At 39.3% G+C, this 16,439-nt stretch overlaps 1 pseudogene; it reads right to left on the reverse strand.

Moving 5' to 3' along the window:
• LOC149198615 (putative methyltransferase PMT2 pseudogene) overlaps positions 1–16,439 on the reverse strand; it is a 98,716-nt pseudogene that overhangs the window by 10,898 nt on the left and 71,379 nt on the right.

Below are 16,439 nucleotides of genomic sequence, written 5' to 3' on the forward strand. Positions count from 1 at the left end.
TCCAAAATTTGAACCCTTTCTTAGTAAATTTTCCTCCTTTTATACATTGTGGAATAGTTGTTGATTTCTGAAACTGCCCAAATTATCTAACTGCTTTTCTAACTATATGAAGTAAAAACTATTACATAATTTTACAGAGGGTAAAAGACACCTCAAAGAACATGAAATAACAAGAACATAACTGGATTCAAAAGGGGATGATAATTGTTGGCTTGCTCTATTGATCCGCTGTCAAATTCCTCTCTAAATGCCCTAATGATGCTTAATTCGTCTTAGTCATAATGAAATGTGTTTAGTTTGTATAATCCTGAGCTTACATGGGAATTCTGATTGGCCAAAATGCCAAGAAACATATCGGATTGTCTTCCTCTTCAGCTTCGGCTCTAACCCTGATTTTCCACATTACACAGTGAAATTAACGCAAACTTCTGATTAATCCGGAGATCAAATGAGTAAATCCTGCTTTATACACCTGTCAAATCCGCTCGTTTAGCACTCCGTTGACTTCCATCGCAAATCGCAATCGGCCAATAATCCCTGTGAAACTTAACTTATGCACCCTTAGGCCGCATAACTATGAAAATGTTAGAATTATGCGTAAATATTTTATATCTGTGATTTTCTATCATAAACCTTTTATATTGAAAATATATGATAAAACATGCTTTTTCTGCTTCCAATACGGGCTCCGCACAATTTTCGAGGTATACTTTCCCGCCGATTCATCCCCACCGTAGATCTGTTCTTTTCAGATCAGACGGTCTGTAAAGGTTTCGAGCAAGAAATAATCCCGGAGAATACCCACCTGAAATGGGTGGTTTCCTCTCTCAACCTGACTGCCACGTGTTGAATGCTGAGTGGAATCGGGTGAGTTCGAATAAAAACCATCTATTGCTTTTGTTTCGCCTGAAAACCTGCCTTATAACTTGAAAACTGCCTTTTCGCACGCCTTGCGGACCTGCCGGACTTATATAACATAATGTATATCACTATCGGATCCGACCTTTCTATTATAATCCTTTATAATAGAAATTCATATAGAACAATGTCAACAAAAAATATATATAAATATCAATAAAAATATTTACAACCTGCCATAAGTTGGACACGCTGAATTATAAAGTATAGCACATAAACTTATCGGGTTCGAAATTCCCATCGCTCATCGCAATCAGCAAAGGATCCTACATAAAGGCTTTTCAGACCCATCAGAGTTATTATATATATATATTCGGGTCTAGCCTTATCGCAGATCACGATCGGCAAGGTCATGTACATATAATATAAGTGCTTTACGTTGTTTAAGACCCGCCATCATTATAAAATATGACATATATGATATCGGGTCCGGAACCCAATCACAAATCGCAATCAGCGCTTGTCAGCGGAACCAATCATCCATAATCATTGCGGACCTGCCGAACCTTTAAATGCAACATATATTATTTCAGGTCTGGTGTTAATGCTTTAACACTTGTTCCTTTGTAAAATCCGATATATTTCTTCATTTCTTTTATATTTTGATCTCTGATATACTTGCCTTATCTTTATTCAAAATATTTTTCAAGTGATTTTTGAATGAAACAATGAATGAAACAAACAACAAAATACATGTTACAACAGATCCCATTGACCCACCTCCTAGTGAGCCCTCTACTTCAAGAAAAATACCTTTGTGGTTCAAAGATACTCCTAAATATGCTGAGAGACATGTTGCATCAAGGGGGACATTTCGTGAAAGCAAGAAGCCGAATAGGTACCAAGGGTACTTAGCTTCCATCAGTACCACAGTACAATCTGAACCATGTACATTCCAAGAAGTTGTGAAGCACCAAGTTTGGAAGGATGAGATGAACAAGGAATATGAGTCGATCATGAAGAATGATGTATGGGATGTGGTTCCTAGACCCAAGGACATGTCAATGGTCACTTCAAAATGGATTTATATAATAAAACATGGAGTTGATGGGAGTGCTGAAAATTTTAAGGCCAAGTTTGGTACTTGAGGCTTCTCTCAAAAGGAAGGAGTGGACTATGATGATATATTTGGATCGGTTTCCTAATATACCACTATTCGTTCGATCATAGCCCTTGCTACTTCTCAAGCATGTAGCCTACACAAAATGGATGTCAAAACTACATTCTTGCATGGCTTGCTTAACGAGGAATTCTATGTAGAACAACTCGAGGGGTTTGAAGTTCAAGGTCATAAGACATATGTATGCAGGTTGAAGAAAGCCCTCTGTGGGTTGAAGCAAGCCCCTAGGGCATGGTATGAGATGATTGATAGCTATCTTATGGAGTTGGGTTTTATGAGTGAAGATGAACCAAACCTATACTTCAAGGTTGAAAAGGATAGGCCTCTCATTCTGGTCTTTTATGTGGATGACCTTTTTCTGATAGGTGCAAACCCTCTCATTCATCAATACAAGGGGGATTTGGCTTTCGAATTCAAGATGGACCTAGGAATGATGCACTACTTCCTAGGGCTGGAGGTCTGGCAAAATCCAGGTGAAATTTTCCTTTCTCAAGGAAAATACATTGTGAAGTTGCTTGAGAGATGTGGCATGGTGGATTGCAAATCCGTGTCTACTCCGATGGAACTCAACTTCAAGAAGTTATGTGGAAGTGTTGATGGGCCCGGATTAGTGAACCCTTCCGAGTATCGACAACTTGTGGGGGGCCTGATGTTCTTGGTAAACTCTTGTCCTGACATATGCTTCGTTGTGAACACGTTGAGTCAATTTATGGTCGAGCCTCATCACATTCATTGGATTGCTGCTAAGAATCTCTTGAGATATCTCTGGGGCACAATCCATTATGGACTGAGATACACTGCTGGGAATTTGAGGCTACATGGATACATTGATGATGACTGGGCTGGTAGTGTGGTGGATCGTAAGATCGCGTTTGGGAGTTGCTTCTCTTTGGGATCTGCTTCAATATCTTGGATGGACAAGAAGAAGAAATCAGTTTCTTTGAGCACTGTCGAGGTCGAATACATTGTTGCGAGTATGGCATGTTGTGAAGCATTTTAGTTGAGGAAGCTCTTTAGTGAGCTATTTGAGCATGTGTTGGATAGCACCGTGAACTTCTGCAACAACCAGAGTGGAATGAATTTCAGAGAATCTTGTGTTCCATGATTGGTCCAAGCACATTGATATCAGGTGCCACTTTATCTGGGATGTGGTCCAGCGAGGAGCAATAAGGCTCCAACACATCAGGATGGATGAGAAGGTCACAAATATTCTCACAAAGCCCTTGGGGAAGGTGAAATTATTAGCCTTTCGGGAGAGACTTGGAGTCATGGAAAGACCATCCTATGAGGGTCCCGCATGAGTTGGACATTGAGCTCTGGGAGCTACTGGGGACTCATGGTACTTCATGGAGCTATGAGTGACCATAGGGTGAGTGGTTCACCTTCCCTTGTGATATCCCATGATGGTTGACATGTATATAGGAAGATTCATCTTCCCCTACGATTGACATATGCTTAAGATGAGTGGTTCACCTTCTCCTATGGCATATGAGCAAGATGAGTGGTTCATCTTCTCCTGATGATGCCCCAACATACACCCTACCCATGAAGTCCTAGACCCATGGGAAGTACCTCTCATCTGGCTAATGAGTTGGAAAAAGTGGTTAAGGACCATAACACTACCGATGGATGTATCATGTATTGTCGTACTCCCTATGAATATGATGCACGGCATTCAACAACTTGATCTAGGATCAAGCATTGACTTTTTTTAGTGGAGAGTGGTAAGGTCTTGTGACTCACTCTCGATCACTTCTTCATTATTACTTCATGGTTCAACGAAGCAAAGCAGAGAAGAGATGACAGAGATGGTACATGATGACAAATGGATTGGCAAGTGGAATTCTCCCTAGTTGAGAGGGAGTGTTAAAATTGAAAACTAGGGTTGAATTCCACCTTGGGACAACTCATATGATGGAAATGATTATTGCATCGGATTCTTGTTTTCGAGAGGTCCAAGTTTGATATAAATATCATCTCATTCAGAAAAGCAAAAGTGTGATTTTGAATTTATTCTCTCACATGTACAAATTGTTAAGGTCAGCCATCATCTTAATGTAGGCTCAAGAAGCCCAATAGATGTGTCTCTTCACCCACATAAAAGTGTATAAGTAGAATATACCTCTCTCCTCATTTAGACATCATTCACACAACAATTCTTCTCTCTCTTCAGTAGATTGGTTTGTACAACTTGAGGGTCTTCTCTCTCTCTCACACACATGCAACTAGGAGGACAATTTTTCTGTGCTGAAATAAAACCGAGTATTTTATACCATTGACCAATGTTGACCCTTGCTAATTTGACCAAATTTTGACTGTGTTTCAGAGGCAGAATTTTGCTCTCCTGAGGCCACATTAAGCGACACAGAAATCAAGGTGTTTGGGACTGTATGACTAGTGTTGACCACAAGGTTGTTTGAATGCAAGGCTAACTGCTATTTGACCAAGTTTGACCAGCATTTGTGGCACTATTTTGGGTTGACGTTGACCCTTGATGGAGGTTAAATTAATCTGCCTTTGACCGAGCTTCAAAGGAGGTGAATTGCTGCTGACTTGACCAACGTTGACTTTCTGGTTAGGGCAGAAGTTTAACTGCAGAATATGACAAAGCTTATTTGACTTTGTATTGGGCTAGTCTATTTCACTTTTGTACTCTCTATCTTTCTCTTTTTGTTGAACTATTAAATAATAATAAGAAGATTTGGTCCAAGGGTTTTCCCCACATTGGGTTTTTCCCGGCATCCACCAAATCTGGTGTCCTCTTGTCTTGGCTGGTCTTCTACATATGTTTTTATGTTATATCTGCATTTACTGTCAATATGATCAATGGTTAATGTGATTGCTACTAAAAAGTATTGGAAATTGTCATTTGGCTACAAAAGGAACATTGAAGTAAGTTGTGCTAAGCATAAAACATACCATTGTTATCTAAAATTAATAGTATCCCCCACGGATCTATACGGGATGCAAATATTGGTTTAGATCCGGGGAGGCATTTCCTACAACACTAAACTCAATACAATGACCTTGCAATTTGAATACTTATTGTCCTTCATGCGACCTACAAAATCAAATGATACTTGAAGCTCCACATCATTAAAGTCAACACCAAGATCATGTGCTAGGTTCAGTGTATCTAAGCATTTATTTTTGTCAACTTATGAGTTTCCTCCATCCAACTTTTATCTGTATGTGACTATAGTAGGAAATACTATGGCCTTCAAGAGCTACGCCAAATCAATTGAAGCATTAAATCCATTGAGGCAATCAAGGCTGATCCCTATACAATCTGCACCAACGTCTTTTGCATGCTCCATTTGGCTTAGTGTCTCCCCCACTGTCTCTGCCATTAGAGAAGTGCAGGAAAGGAACCCATTTTGTGCCATTGCTCTCTCTCTCTCACAACACACAAAATACTCTGTCTAACCAATCTGTTCAATTAAGATATATACAGAACCAATAATATGACCTTTTTTCTTATGGAGACTGCCTTGGAAGGAGCCTGTGTTGGCATTTTGGCACAGGTGTGGCGCTATGATACATGTGTTGTCCTTGATGGCAACTCTCTTTGATGTCAGATATTCGTTCAAACTACAGAATGAAGAGAAATCTCATATACGCAGGTTAATTAAGTCAAAGTTGCGTATACACGCTGGTGATATGCATACTAAGTCACGTATACGCAGGAGAGCTATATACGAAGGCGCGTATACACGCAGATGCATGAACAGAAAAGGGCGTATATGTCGGGAAGTTTCCTTTTGGTCCATGGTAGTTAGTCCTCGGTACTTGTGCCCATTTCTTTGGACCAAAGTACCTCGACAGACGTGTAGATCTCTAGTTTTGAAGTTGATGGTTTTGGATTTCTATGGTTTTGGCTCTTGGTATTGAGCAAGGCCTAAGGCTATATAAGGAGAAGAAGATCATTAGGAAAAATCATCTTTGACAAGGCTTGAATATCTGAAAAAGAAAGAGATCTGATATGCAGGTTCTGGGTTGCTTCATCTAAGCTAAGGAGAAATCACATCGGTTGATGGAAGACTAGATCTAAGGATAGATCGGGATCTAATGGTTTGAAATGCACTATTATGATATGGTTGATTATGCGTATTTCTAGATCTGCATATTGTCGCAATATTATGTTCTGGGTCTAACTGATGTCTGGTACAGCTGCAAGTTGAGAGAATTTATTTTTAGATCTGTACGCAGGTTGGCTTAGGTAAAAGCGCGTGTATACGCGGGTTTCGCTCATTGAAGTAGCGTATATCTTTTGAAGCTTGAATTTTGGGTTTGCAGTTGGGTCTGACTGTTATTGCAGAGTTCTGTAGACTGCTCTGTGTTCTGGTAACTGGTGATTGACAGGGTTCAATGGTTCAGTGATTCAAAGTTTGATAATGCTAGTATTGGTTGTTTTATGCTTCAATGATTTGTTGTGAAAGTTGAATGAATTGTGGTCTACAGATTGTAATGTTGTGCTTCAGGAATATCCAGTCTGAAAATGTATGAAAGGTGGTACCTGAAAGAAAGAAGATTGTAGGTCAGTACCTACGTACTAGTATCTTAGCTAGTACAAGAGCAAAGGGGGTTGGAGCTCCCTTCCAAGGAAGTTTGGAGAACGAGAGAAGGTTGTAGCCTTCTGCAGGTTGTAGCCTGCGTACTGGTATAAGGCTGCACCAGTACAAAAAGATTGTAAACTGAAGTTTCATATTAAAGAAAGATAGAGACGACTTGCAGCAGGTGGTTTTCACCCACATTGGGTTTCCACCTTATATCTTGGTGTTCATGTGTATGGTTTCTGTGTGATCTGTTCTACTGCATCTGCTTACTCTTAATATGGTGAATAATGTCCTCATACACTTAACTGAAGATAAACTGACTGAATTATAAGATTTCTAGTTATACGTTGTTTTCTTTATACACAGTTGCGTGTACACGCTGGTTCACTTAACGAAAGTAGCGTATATGTTTCTGAGCATTGAAAAAGTTTTATAGTTCTGATAATACTGATTCACCCCCTTCTCAGTATTATTTCCAACAATTGGTATCAGAGCAGGTCCTTCAGAGAAGCTTGATCGCTTGAAGGTAGATCATTCATCATGAGCAACTACGAGAGAGAAGCATCAATCAGGCCACCGGTTTTTGATGGGACAAACTTCAATTATTGGAAGGTAAGAGTTACTGCATATCTTCAATCTCTTGGTACAGAAGTTTGGGACATTGTAGAAACAGGCTATGCTTTTCCTTCAGCTAGTCCTACAGATCCAGCTGAGAAAAAGAAGTATGAAACAAATGCAAAGGCAGTCAGTACTCTATTAGGAAGTATATCCCAAACAGAATTCATGAAGGTATGCACTTCAAATCCGCAAAAGAGATATGGGACAAAATGGTCACAAGCTATGAAGGAGATGAACAGGTAAAGCGTGCTAAACTTCAAACTCTCAGGATTCAGTATGAGACTCTCAAGATGTATAATGATGAAAGTGTGGCTAATTATTTTCTTCGGGTAGATGAGATTGTTAATTGTATGAAAAATTTGGGTGAAGAAATAAAAGAGGCTATAGTAGTTGAAAAGGTTCTAAGATCATTGTCCCCCAAGTTTGAATCTAAAGTATCTGCAATAGAAGAAAAGGAAAATCTCTGAATTCTCACTATGTCTCAGCTTCATGGAATTCTAACCGCTTATGAAATGAGAAAGGGAGGTCCATCAGACAGAAGAGAAGCTGCCTTCAAAGCTTCAGGCAAAGAAGATTATTATGAAGCAAATCATGTGCCAGAAGATGAAGAAGAAGAATCAAATTTTGTCAGAAATCTTCAAAGGGGTTCTGGAAGGTTCAGAGGTAAGTTACCTTTTAAATGTTTTGCTTGTGGAAGAGTAGGTCATTATGTTGCCAAATGTCCTCACAAAGATAAGAATGACAAAGGAAAGGAACCTGTTAGATGGAACAAGAAACATAATGAAAAGAAGAAAAGCTATTACACTCATGAGGATAGTGATGGTCTTTCAAATAGTGATGAAGATGAACAAGTTAATAGATATAAACTTTTAATGGCTTTTGAAGATGATGACTACATGGATGCTATAGATGCAGATGGATTTTATGAAGAAATGAATAATCTCAAAGTTTCCTTAGAAGAGAAAAGTGCTATTATTGATTCTCTGCAATTTCAACTGACTGAAAAGGAAAAACATCTTGAAAAATTGGAATGTGAGATTGTTTGTCTTAGAAAGGAGATTGAGAAAACTAAAGCAATTAATCTCAAATTTGTTAAAGGATCTGAAACCTTGGATGAGATTATCAATGTGCAGCGATCTCCTCTGATCAAGACAGGTCTGGGATATAATGGAGAAACATCTCAAGCCTCTACCTCTAAAAGTTATCTTGATGCAGCAAGGAGAAGCGAGCAAAGGCCAAATAAAAGTCATCAGGTGAATCAAGGACAATCTACCTCAAGAACAAATAAAGACCATCAAGAAATTCGGGGACAAACTGCCTTAAGGACAAACAGAAGCTACAATCAGCCACAGGTAAAATCTTCCCAATTTGCTCCAAGAATGAATAGAAGCTACAATCGGTTGGATGACAGATCTGATTATCGCAGAAGTTTTTTTAATGGCCAATGCTTTTCTTGCCATAACTTTGGTCACAAAGCAGCTCAATGTGTTGCCTACAAAACGATCATGACTAGAGAAGCTCAAAAGCAAGGGAGAATGACTGGAACCATGAAAAGGACTTATAACAATTTTTCGGTTCTTGAAAATGAAGTTGAATGCTCTATTTGTAATAACTTTGGTCATGAAGACTCTGAATGCAGGAGCAGGTTCCGGAAGACAACTCAGAAAGAACAAACCTCAAATACTAGAACATGGAGAATAAAAGAATCACAACCAGAAAGATGTGGGATAGCCTTTTATGCAGAAGGTCAAGAGAGTCTATGGTACATTGACAACGGATGTTTGAAGCATATGACAGGGGACAAAGAAAAGCTTGAGTCATATACCGCATTAGAAAAGGGGAAGAAAGTTTCTTTTGGGAACGATATCTCTGCAGCCATAAAAGGAAAAGGTGTTGCTCCGTTGAAAGAGAAGGTCAAAGCAGGAAATGTCTTATATGTTGATGGATTGAAGCATAATCTTCTGAGTGTCAGTCAGATGTGTGATCAAGGAACCGAGGTAATATTCAGATCAAATGGATGTTGTGTTCGCGATCTTGATACAGGTAAAACAGTGATCAAAGGAAGAAGGACTCCAAATAATCTATATATCTTTGAGGAGAGACAACAATGCTACTTAAGCAAGGATGATGAACATTGGCTATGGCATCGGAGGTTGGGGCATCTAAGCTTTTCACAAATAAGGAAAGCATGCAAATATCAGGTAGTTCGTGGTCTTCCAGATATCAAAATTCCAGACAATACTATATGCAAATCTTGTCAGTTTGGAAAGAAAACCAGAACTAACTTTCCAGAGAAGGAAGGATCAGCTAGCATGCCTCTCGAGCTAGTCCATACAGATGTATGTGGTCCATTTAGGAAGAGGACACCTCGAGGAGAAGAATATCTGATATTATTCATTGATGATTTCTCCAGATTTGTTTGGTTAGGGCTCATGAAGCACAAAGATGAAGCATTCGAAAAATTCAAATCCTTCAAAGCCTTGGTTGAAAATGAATCAGGACACAAAATTAAGTGCCTCAGATCTGACAGAGGTGGGGAGTTTACCTCAAATGAATTTTTCGATTTCTATGAAGAACATGGGATAAGAAGAGAATTCTCTACAGCTAGAACTCCTCAGCAAAATGGGGTTGTGGAAAGAATGAACAGAACAATCCAGCAAATGGCTCGTGCTATGCTTGATGAATCAGGTACTCCCGCAACCTTCTGAGGTGAAGCTGCACATGCTGCTGTTATTATTCTTAACAAAACAAATGTCCGAGTAAACAGCACTCAAACACCTCATGAGCTCTGGAGTGGTAAGACTCCTTCGGTGAAGCACTTCAAATCTTTGGAAGCAAATGTTATATCAAGAATACTGATGAGCAACTTGGCAAAATTGAACCAAGAGCAGATGAGGGCATTCTTCTTGGTTATTCTCCACATAGCAAAGCATACAAGTGCTACAATAAAAGACTTGGCAGAATTGTTGACAGCATTGATGTAGTGGTTGATGAGAAGGGATATATTCCTAGGAAAGTTCATCATGAAGACATAGAAGAAGATGAAGGTTACCCCCAAAGGCGGAATGATGAAGAAGAAGAACCTCAAGAAGAAGAAGAACCTCAAGAAGAACCAGAGGAGCAGACAAGAATAGAAGAGAAGACTCCATCCAGATATGTTCAAAAGAATCATCCAGAATCTCAGATTGTGGGGCAGAAAGAAGCAGGAGTACAAACAAGAAGGACACTTGCAGAAGCTTCAAGCTATTTGGCATTACTCTCCTCCACTGAACCACAAAATGTTAAAGAGGCATGCAAATATGAATGCTGGGTCAAAGCAATGGATGAAGAACTTGAGCAGATCGAAAAGAACAACACTTGGGAATTAGTTCCTAGACCAAAAGATAAGAATGTAATAGGAACAAAATGGGTCTTCAAGAATAAATTAAATGAAAATGGAGAAGTAATTAGAAACAAGGCCAGACTTATTTGTAAAGGGTATGCGCAGCAAGAAGGAATAGATTTTGAAGAGACCTTTGCTCCTGTGGCAAGACTTGAGGCCATCCGAATGTTTCTTGCTCTCTCAAGCTTTCAAAACTTCAAGGTATTTCAAATGGACGTGAAATCAGCCTTTCTGAATGGAGACTTAGAAGAAGAAGTATATATTGAACAGCCAGATGGTTTCATTCTTGGGAATGATCCAAACCTTGTATGCAGATTGAAAAAGGCTCTCTATGGACTCAAACAAGCTCCAAGGGCTTGGTACTATCGGTTGGACAAATATCTTCACCAACAAGGCTTTTCAAAAGGATCAGCAGATAGCAATCTCTATATAAAAGTTGAAAATAACAAATTACTAATTCTTGTTGTTTATGTAGATGATATTATCTTTGGCAGCAATGAAGAGACTATGAGTCAAAACTTTGCCTTGGTTATGCAGAAAGAATTCGAAATGTCACTACTTGGAGAATTGACATATTTTCTTGGATTGCAAATCCAACAGAATGAAGGAGGTATCTTCTTGTCTCAAACCAAATACCTCAAGCAGATCTTGAAGAAGTATGGCATGGAAGAGTCAAAGCCTGTATGTACACCCATGGTTACAGGATGCAGCCTCAGTGCAAATGATGAATCAACAGCAGTTCATCAACCCACTTATAGATCCATGATTGGGAGCTTGCTTTATTTGACAGGTACCCGACCAGATATTACACATGCAGTAGGAATTGTTGGAAGATTTCAAGCCAACCCAAAGGAAACTCATCTTCAGGCAGTCAAAAGAATCTTCAAGTATCTTCAAGGGACACAAAACTATGGCTTATGGTATCCTAGAAATACAAATCTCACTCTTCATGCTTACACAGATGCAGATTGGGCTGGAAGTGTGGATGATAGGAAAAGCACAAGTGGTGGTGCTTTCTTCATGGGTTCCAGACTAGTATCTTGGTTCAGCAAGAAACATAGTTCGATTGCCTTATCTACAGCTGAAGCAGAATATGTGGCTGCGACATCTTGTTGTACACAACTTCTTTGGATGATGAAAACCTTGCAGGACTTTCAAATCACTTGCACTCCACCAGTCTCTATCTTATGTGATAATACAAGTGCAATCAGCATTTCAAAGAATCCAGTCATGCACTCAAAGACCAAGCACATACCAATCAAGTACCATTTTCTTCGGGAGCAAGTGCTTGAGCAGAAGGTCAAGTTGGAGTATGTTCCTTCTAAGGAACAAGTTGCTGATATTCTCACAAAACCATTGCCCAGGGAAACTTTTGAATATCTCAGACAAAAGCTGGGAGTAGTTGATGCTTCATCCTGCTGTTAAAGCTTGTCTGTTCTACAGAAAAGTTGGTATACGCAAGTTACGTAAGGGATATCCGCGTATATACGCTGATTTATGAGGGGTAAGTCGCGTGTATGTTGTACGCCTGTTGCAGAGAGTATATCCGCGTACATACGCTGGTCTATGCAGGAGAAATCGCGTATATGGAGTTCTGAACAGCAAGGGAAAACTCTGGTTTAAAAGGTCTGAGATGGGTATGTCAGAATTCTTCAGACACAGTTTCAGGGGGTGCAGCAGGCACAGGTTCAGGGGGAGCAGCTTAAAAGTCTCATAAAGCATTGTTGGCATTTAGATGTTTTGGTTATTGGTTTCTCAGAAAGAAATCCTGGTTGCTGATCTAAAAGATGTTTATCAGATGCTGCTGGTGACTTTCATAAGTCTTGGTCTAGATCTGTTGTCTCTATGTCATGTCTCTCTTTTGTGATATTTCTTTTATGGTGTCAAGGTCATGTAACGGCCTATGTTGGTTTCCCCACTATGCCTGGGATGAATGATGTAATATAATTGGTTGTTTTTGATGTGTCCCCTCTTGGTAGGGAGTATGGATGTATGTATTGAGTCTTTTGGTGATAGGAAGGTCCCTTATGGTGTATAAGTCTTGGTTCTTGTTGAAGAACATCTTTTGCAAATCTGGCCTACTGTCAGGGGGAGCATGATTCAACACAGCCAAGCAGAGGTATCAGCATGTACTCGGGGGGAGCACTGCCCTTTGCCCTTGATGACAAAGGGGGAGAATGATTCTAAGGATCTTGAGGTTGCCATCAAGTCCAAAGGGGGAGATTGTTGGCATTTTGGCATAGGTGTGGCTCTATGATACAGGTGTTGTCCTTGATGGCAACTCTCTTTGATGTCAGATCTTCGTTCAGACTACAGAATGAAGAGAAATCTCATATACGCAGGTTAATTAAGTCAAAGTTGCGTATACACGCTGGTGATATGCATACTAAGTCGCGTATACGCAGGAGAGCTATATACGAAGGTGCGTATACACGCAGATGCATGAACAGAAAAGGGCGTATATGTCGGGAAGTTTCCTTTTGGTCCATGGTAGTTAGTCCTCGGTACTTGTGCCCATGTCTTTGGACCAAAGTACCTCGACAGACGTGTAGATCTCTAGTTTTGAAGTTGATGGTTTTGGATTTCTATGGTTTTGGCTCTTGGTATTGAGCAAGGCCTAAGGCTATATAAGGAGAAGAAGATCATTAGGCAAAATCATCTTTGACAAGGCTTGAATATCTGAAAAAGAAAGAGATCTGATATGCAGGTTCTGGGTTGCTTGATCTAAGCTAAGGAGAAATCACATCGGTTGATGGAAGACTAGATCTAAGGATAGATCGGGATCTAATGGTTTGAAATGCACTATTATGATATGGTTGATTATGCGTATTTCTAGATCTTCATACTGTCGCAATATTATGTTCTGGGTCTAACTGATGTCTGGTACATCTGCAAGTTGAGAGAATTTATTTTTAGATCTGTACGCAGGTTGGCTTAGGTAAAAGCGCGTGTATACGCGGGTTTCGCTCATTGAAGTAGCGTATATCTTTTGAAGCTTGATTTTTGGGTTTGCAGTTGGGTCTGACTGTTATTGCAGAGTTCTGTAGACTGCTCGGTGTTCTGGTAACTGGTGATTGACAGGGTTCAGTGGTTCAGTGATTCAAAGTTTGATAATGCTAGTATTGGTTGTTTTATGCTTCAATGATCTGTTGTGAAAGTTGAATGAATTGTGGTCTACAGATTGTAATGTTGTGCTTCAGGAATATCCAGTCTGAAAATGTATGAAAGGTGGTACCTGAAAGAAAGAAGATTGTAGGTCAGTACCTACGTACTAGTATCTTAGCTAGTACAAGAGCAAAGGGGGTTGGAGCTCCCTTCCAAGGAAGTTTGGAGAACGAGAGAAGGTTGTAGCCTTCTGCAGGTTGTAGCCTGCGTACTGGTATAAGGCTGCACCAGTACAAAAAGATTGTAAACTGAAGTTTCATATTAAAGAAAGATAGAGACGACTTGCAGCAGGTGGTTTTCACCCACATTGGGTTTCCACCTTATATCTTGGTGTTCATGTGTATGGTTTCTGTGTGATCTGTTCTACTGCATCTGCTTACTCTTAATATGGTGAATAATGTCCTCATACACTTAACTGAAGATAAACTGACTGAATTATAAGATTTCTAGTTATACACTATTTTCTTTATACACAGTTGCGTGTACACGCTGGTTCACTTAACGAAAGTAGCGTATATGTTTCTGAGCATTGAAAAAGTTTTATAGTTCTGATAATACTGATTCACCCCCCCTCTCAGTATTATTTCCAACAGCCTGAGTTCTTAGCTTGTAATGCCCAACAAGATCAATATAATATGGTGCAACCGCAATCAAACAAGTCATATCAGCCATATTGTAGCCTGGTGGAAGAGTGAACTTAACCCTGACACTTTCTATGTGAACTTGATAGGTATTGATTTGTGGAAAGTAAATGACAACTTTTGCATACTTCCCAAATGCCTTTTCACTGAAAACGTCATTAAGCACGATATTCATGACCAAATCCAACGCCACCTCCCCTGACTCTCTAATCACAACGAGCTCCTCTTTTGGCCTCTAACAATCTTGGTAATGCTGCCTTGAATTTATGGGAAGACCAAAGAGAATCGAATATCCACCCCATCTTAGGATTCAATTTGCTACTATCAAGTACAAACCATCATTTGCAGTCCAAGGAATTAAACATCATAAATCGATTAGACATATCAAAAGCCCTATAAGGGTATGGAAGTCGTTGTGTCCCCATTACACCAATCATAGAAAGCACACCCCGCTCCAAAGCAAACTGCACTTGGGATTCATGTGAATCCCTTGGTGCAAATTACATGGTCAAAACATATCTTCAAGAAATATGCACTCGAGCTTGCCACTCCATAGAATGTGTCCAATGCAATCTTGATAGTACCATCAAAAATAGGTATCACTTGAGCCAATTCATTGATATAATTATCTACCCCTCAAGGAAACATCATTCCTCCTCTAGGAAACTTGAAATGATCACCTTCAATTTGAACCTTATTATGAACAACCTTCTCTATTGTAAGACTTTTATAGGGGACATTAGCATATGACAAATAGTCACAACTCTTTGGCCATGGAAATGGATTTTGGTATCCTCTTGAAGCAGGAATAAGGTAATGTAGCTTCTCACCCTCTAGTGGGAAATGCCTCTCTTTGTATATCATATTGTCTCTAGGAAATGTAATAGCTCGCTTTTGGTCATGGCCAGACATGTAGTCAATGTATTTGGCACTACAAGGTTTAAATACTTTTCTTTTGGATTCAAAAAGTTCAATGTTATCCCCTTCATTATGATGAGTCTTAAAATTTAGAGTTGACAAAGTTGCACAATCTGTCAATGTGGTGATTTATTAACAATGAAGCCATGTGCGTAATAAGATTACAAATGTACTCATTTATTTAAGTCTGAAAACTATGCTTTAATGTATACCAAAACATGAGGAATCAACCGCTTTGATTGATATGATGGAAAGAGTTGTTGATAGAGAGAGTGGTTCTCTAGCCTAATGATTGGAACCAAAGTTCCATATAGTTGTGATACCCTTGGTTCACTTTCTCATTTGGACCACTCTATATGTTCTCTTTTTCCATGCCATTCAGATATTTAATTATCGGATGGTTGATCTCTTGGATGCATAAAGGATATGATGATAGGTATGTTAGGGATTCCTCGACCTTAGGTTCTAATTATTTCTCTCCATCGAACGCAATCCATGATTCTTTGGTCTCCTTTGGAATTTTTTCATGAATATTTTTCCCTTCTATTGCTTCCTAGAGTGCAGGTATGCCCTTGATAGTGGTCATGATTTGTTCTTCCTGAGAGGCAAAGACACCATATGCAACTAGGATTTGAGAAATTTCTTGGAGTAACATTCTTCCTCACCAAATAGGTTCTCGAACATTCTTGAATACTAATTTACTAGTTGTTAATCCATGTGTGAACCCTAGAGCATCTAGAAGAATCACTTGACCCAACTAAGGAACTTTCAAGGTTGGTATCAACATGAAAATTTGAGGAAGCTCTAAGGGGTTGTGATATATTGAAGAAGGGATTACCAGGGGATAAAGAAGTACTTCGATGTCATTTGTATGTTCAAATAGAACTCAAGAAATCCTATGGATAATAGATTTACAATATGCAGTTTGGAGGGGAAGTAGAGGTGGTTTCCAGTCATGATAAATTCAAATATGCTATTGATTTTCTTGGCATAGAAATCGTCCATTTCAACACATGGTCAAATGGCCAATGAAAAAATAATTTTCCTTTTTATTTGATCAACTATTTGGAAGATAACCTTTTTTTATTTTTTTAAGGTGGAGATAAAAAAAATTAGAGTTT

The sequence above is a fragment of the Pinus tabuliformis genome, chromosome 2_1 (genome assembly GCF_031772625.1).
Source record: "Pinus tabuliformis cultivar Carrire ecotype Pingquan chromosome 2_1, CPIR1, whole genome shotgun sequence".
Taxonomy (NCBI): domain Eukaryota; kingdom Viridiplantae; phylum Streptophyta; class Pinopsida; order Pinales; family Pinaceae; genus Pinus; species Pinus tabuliformis.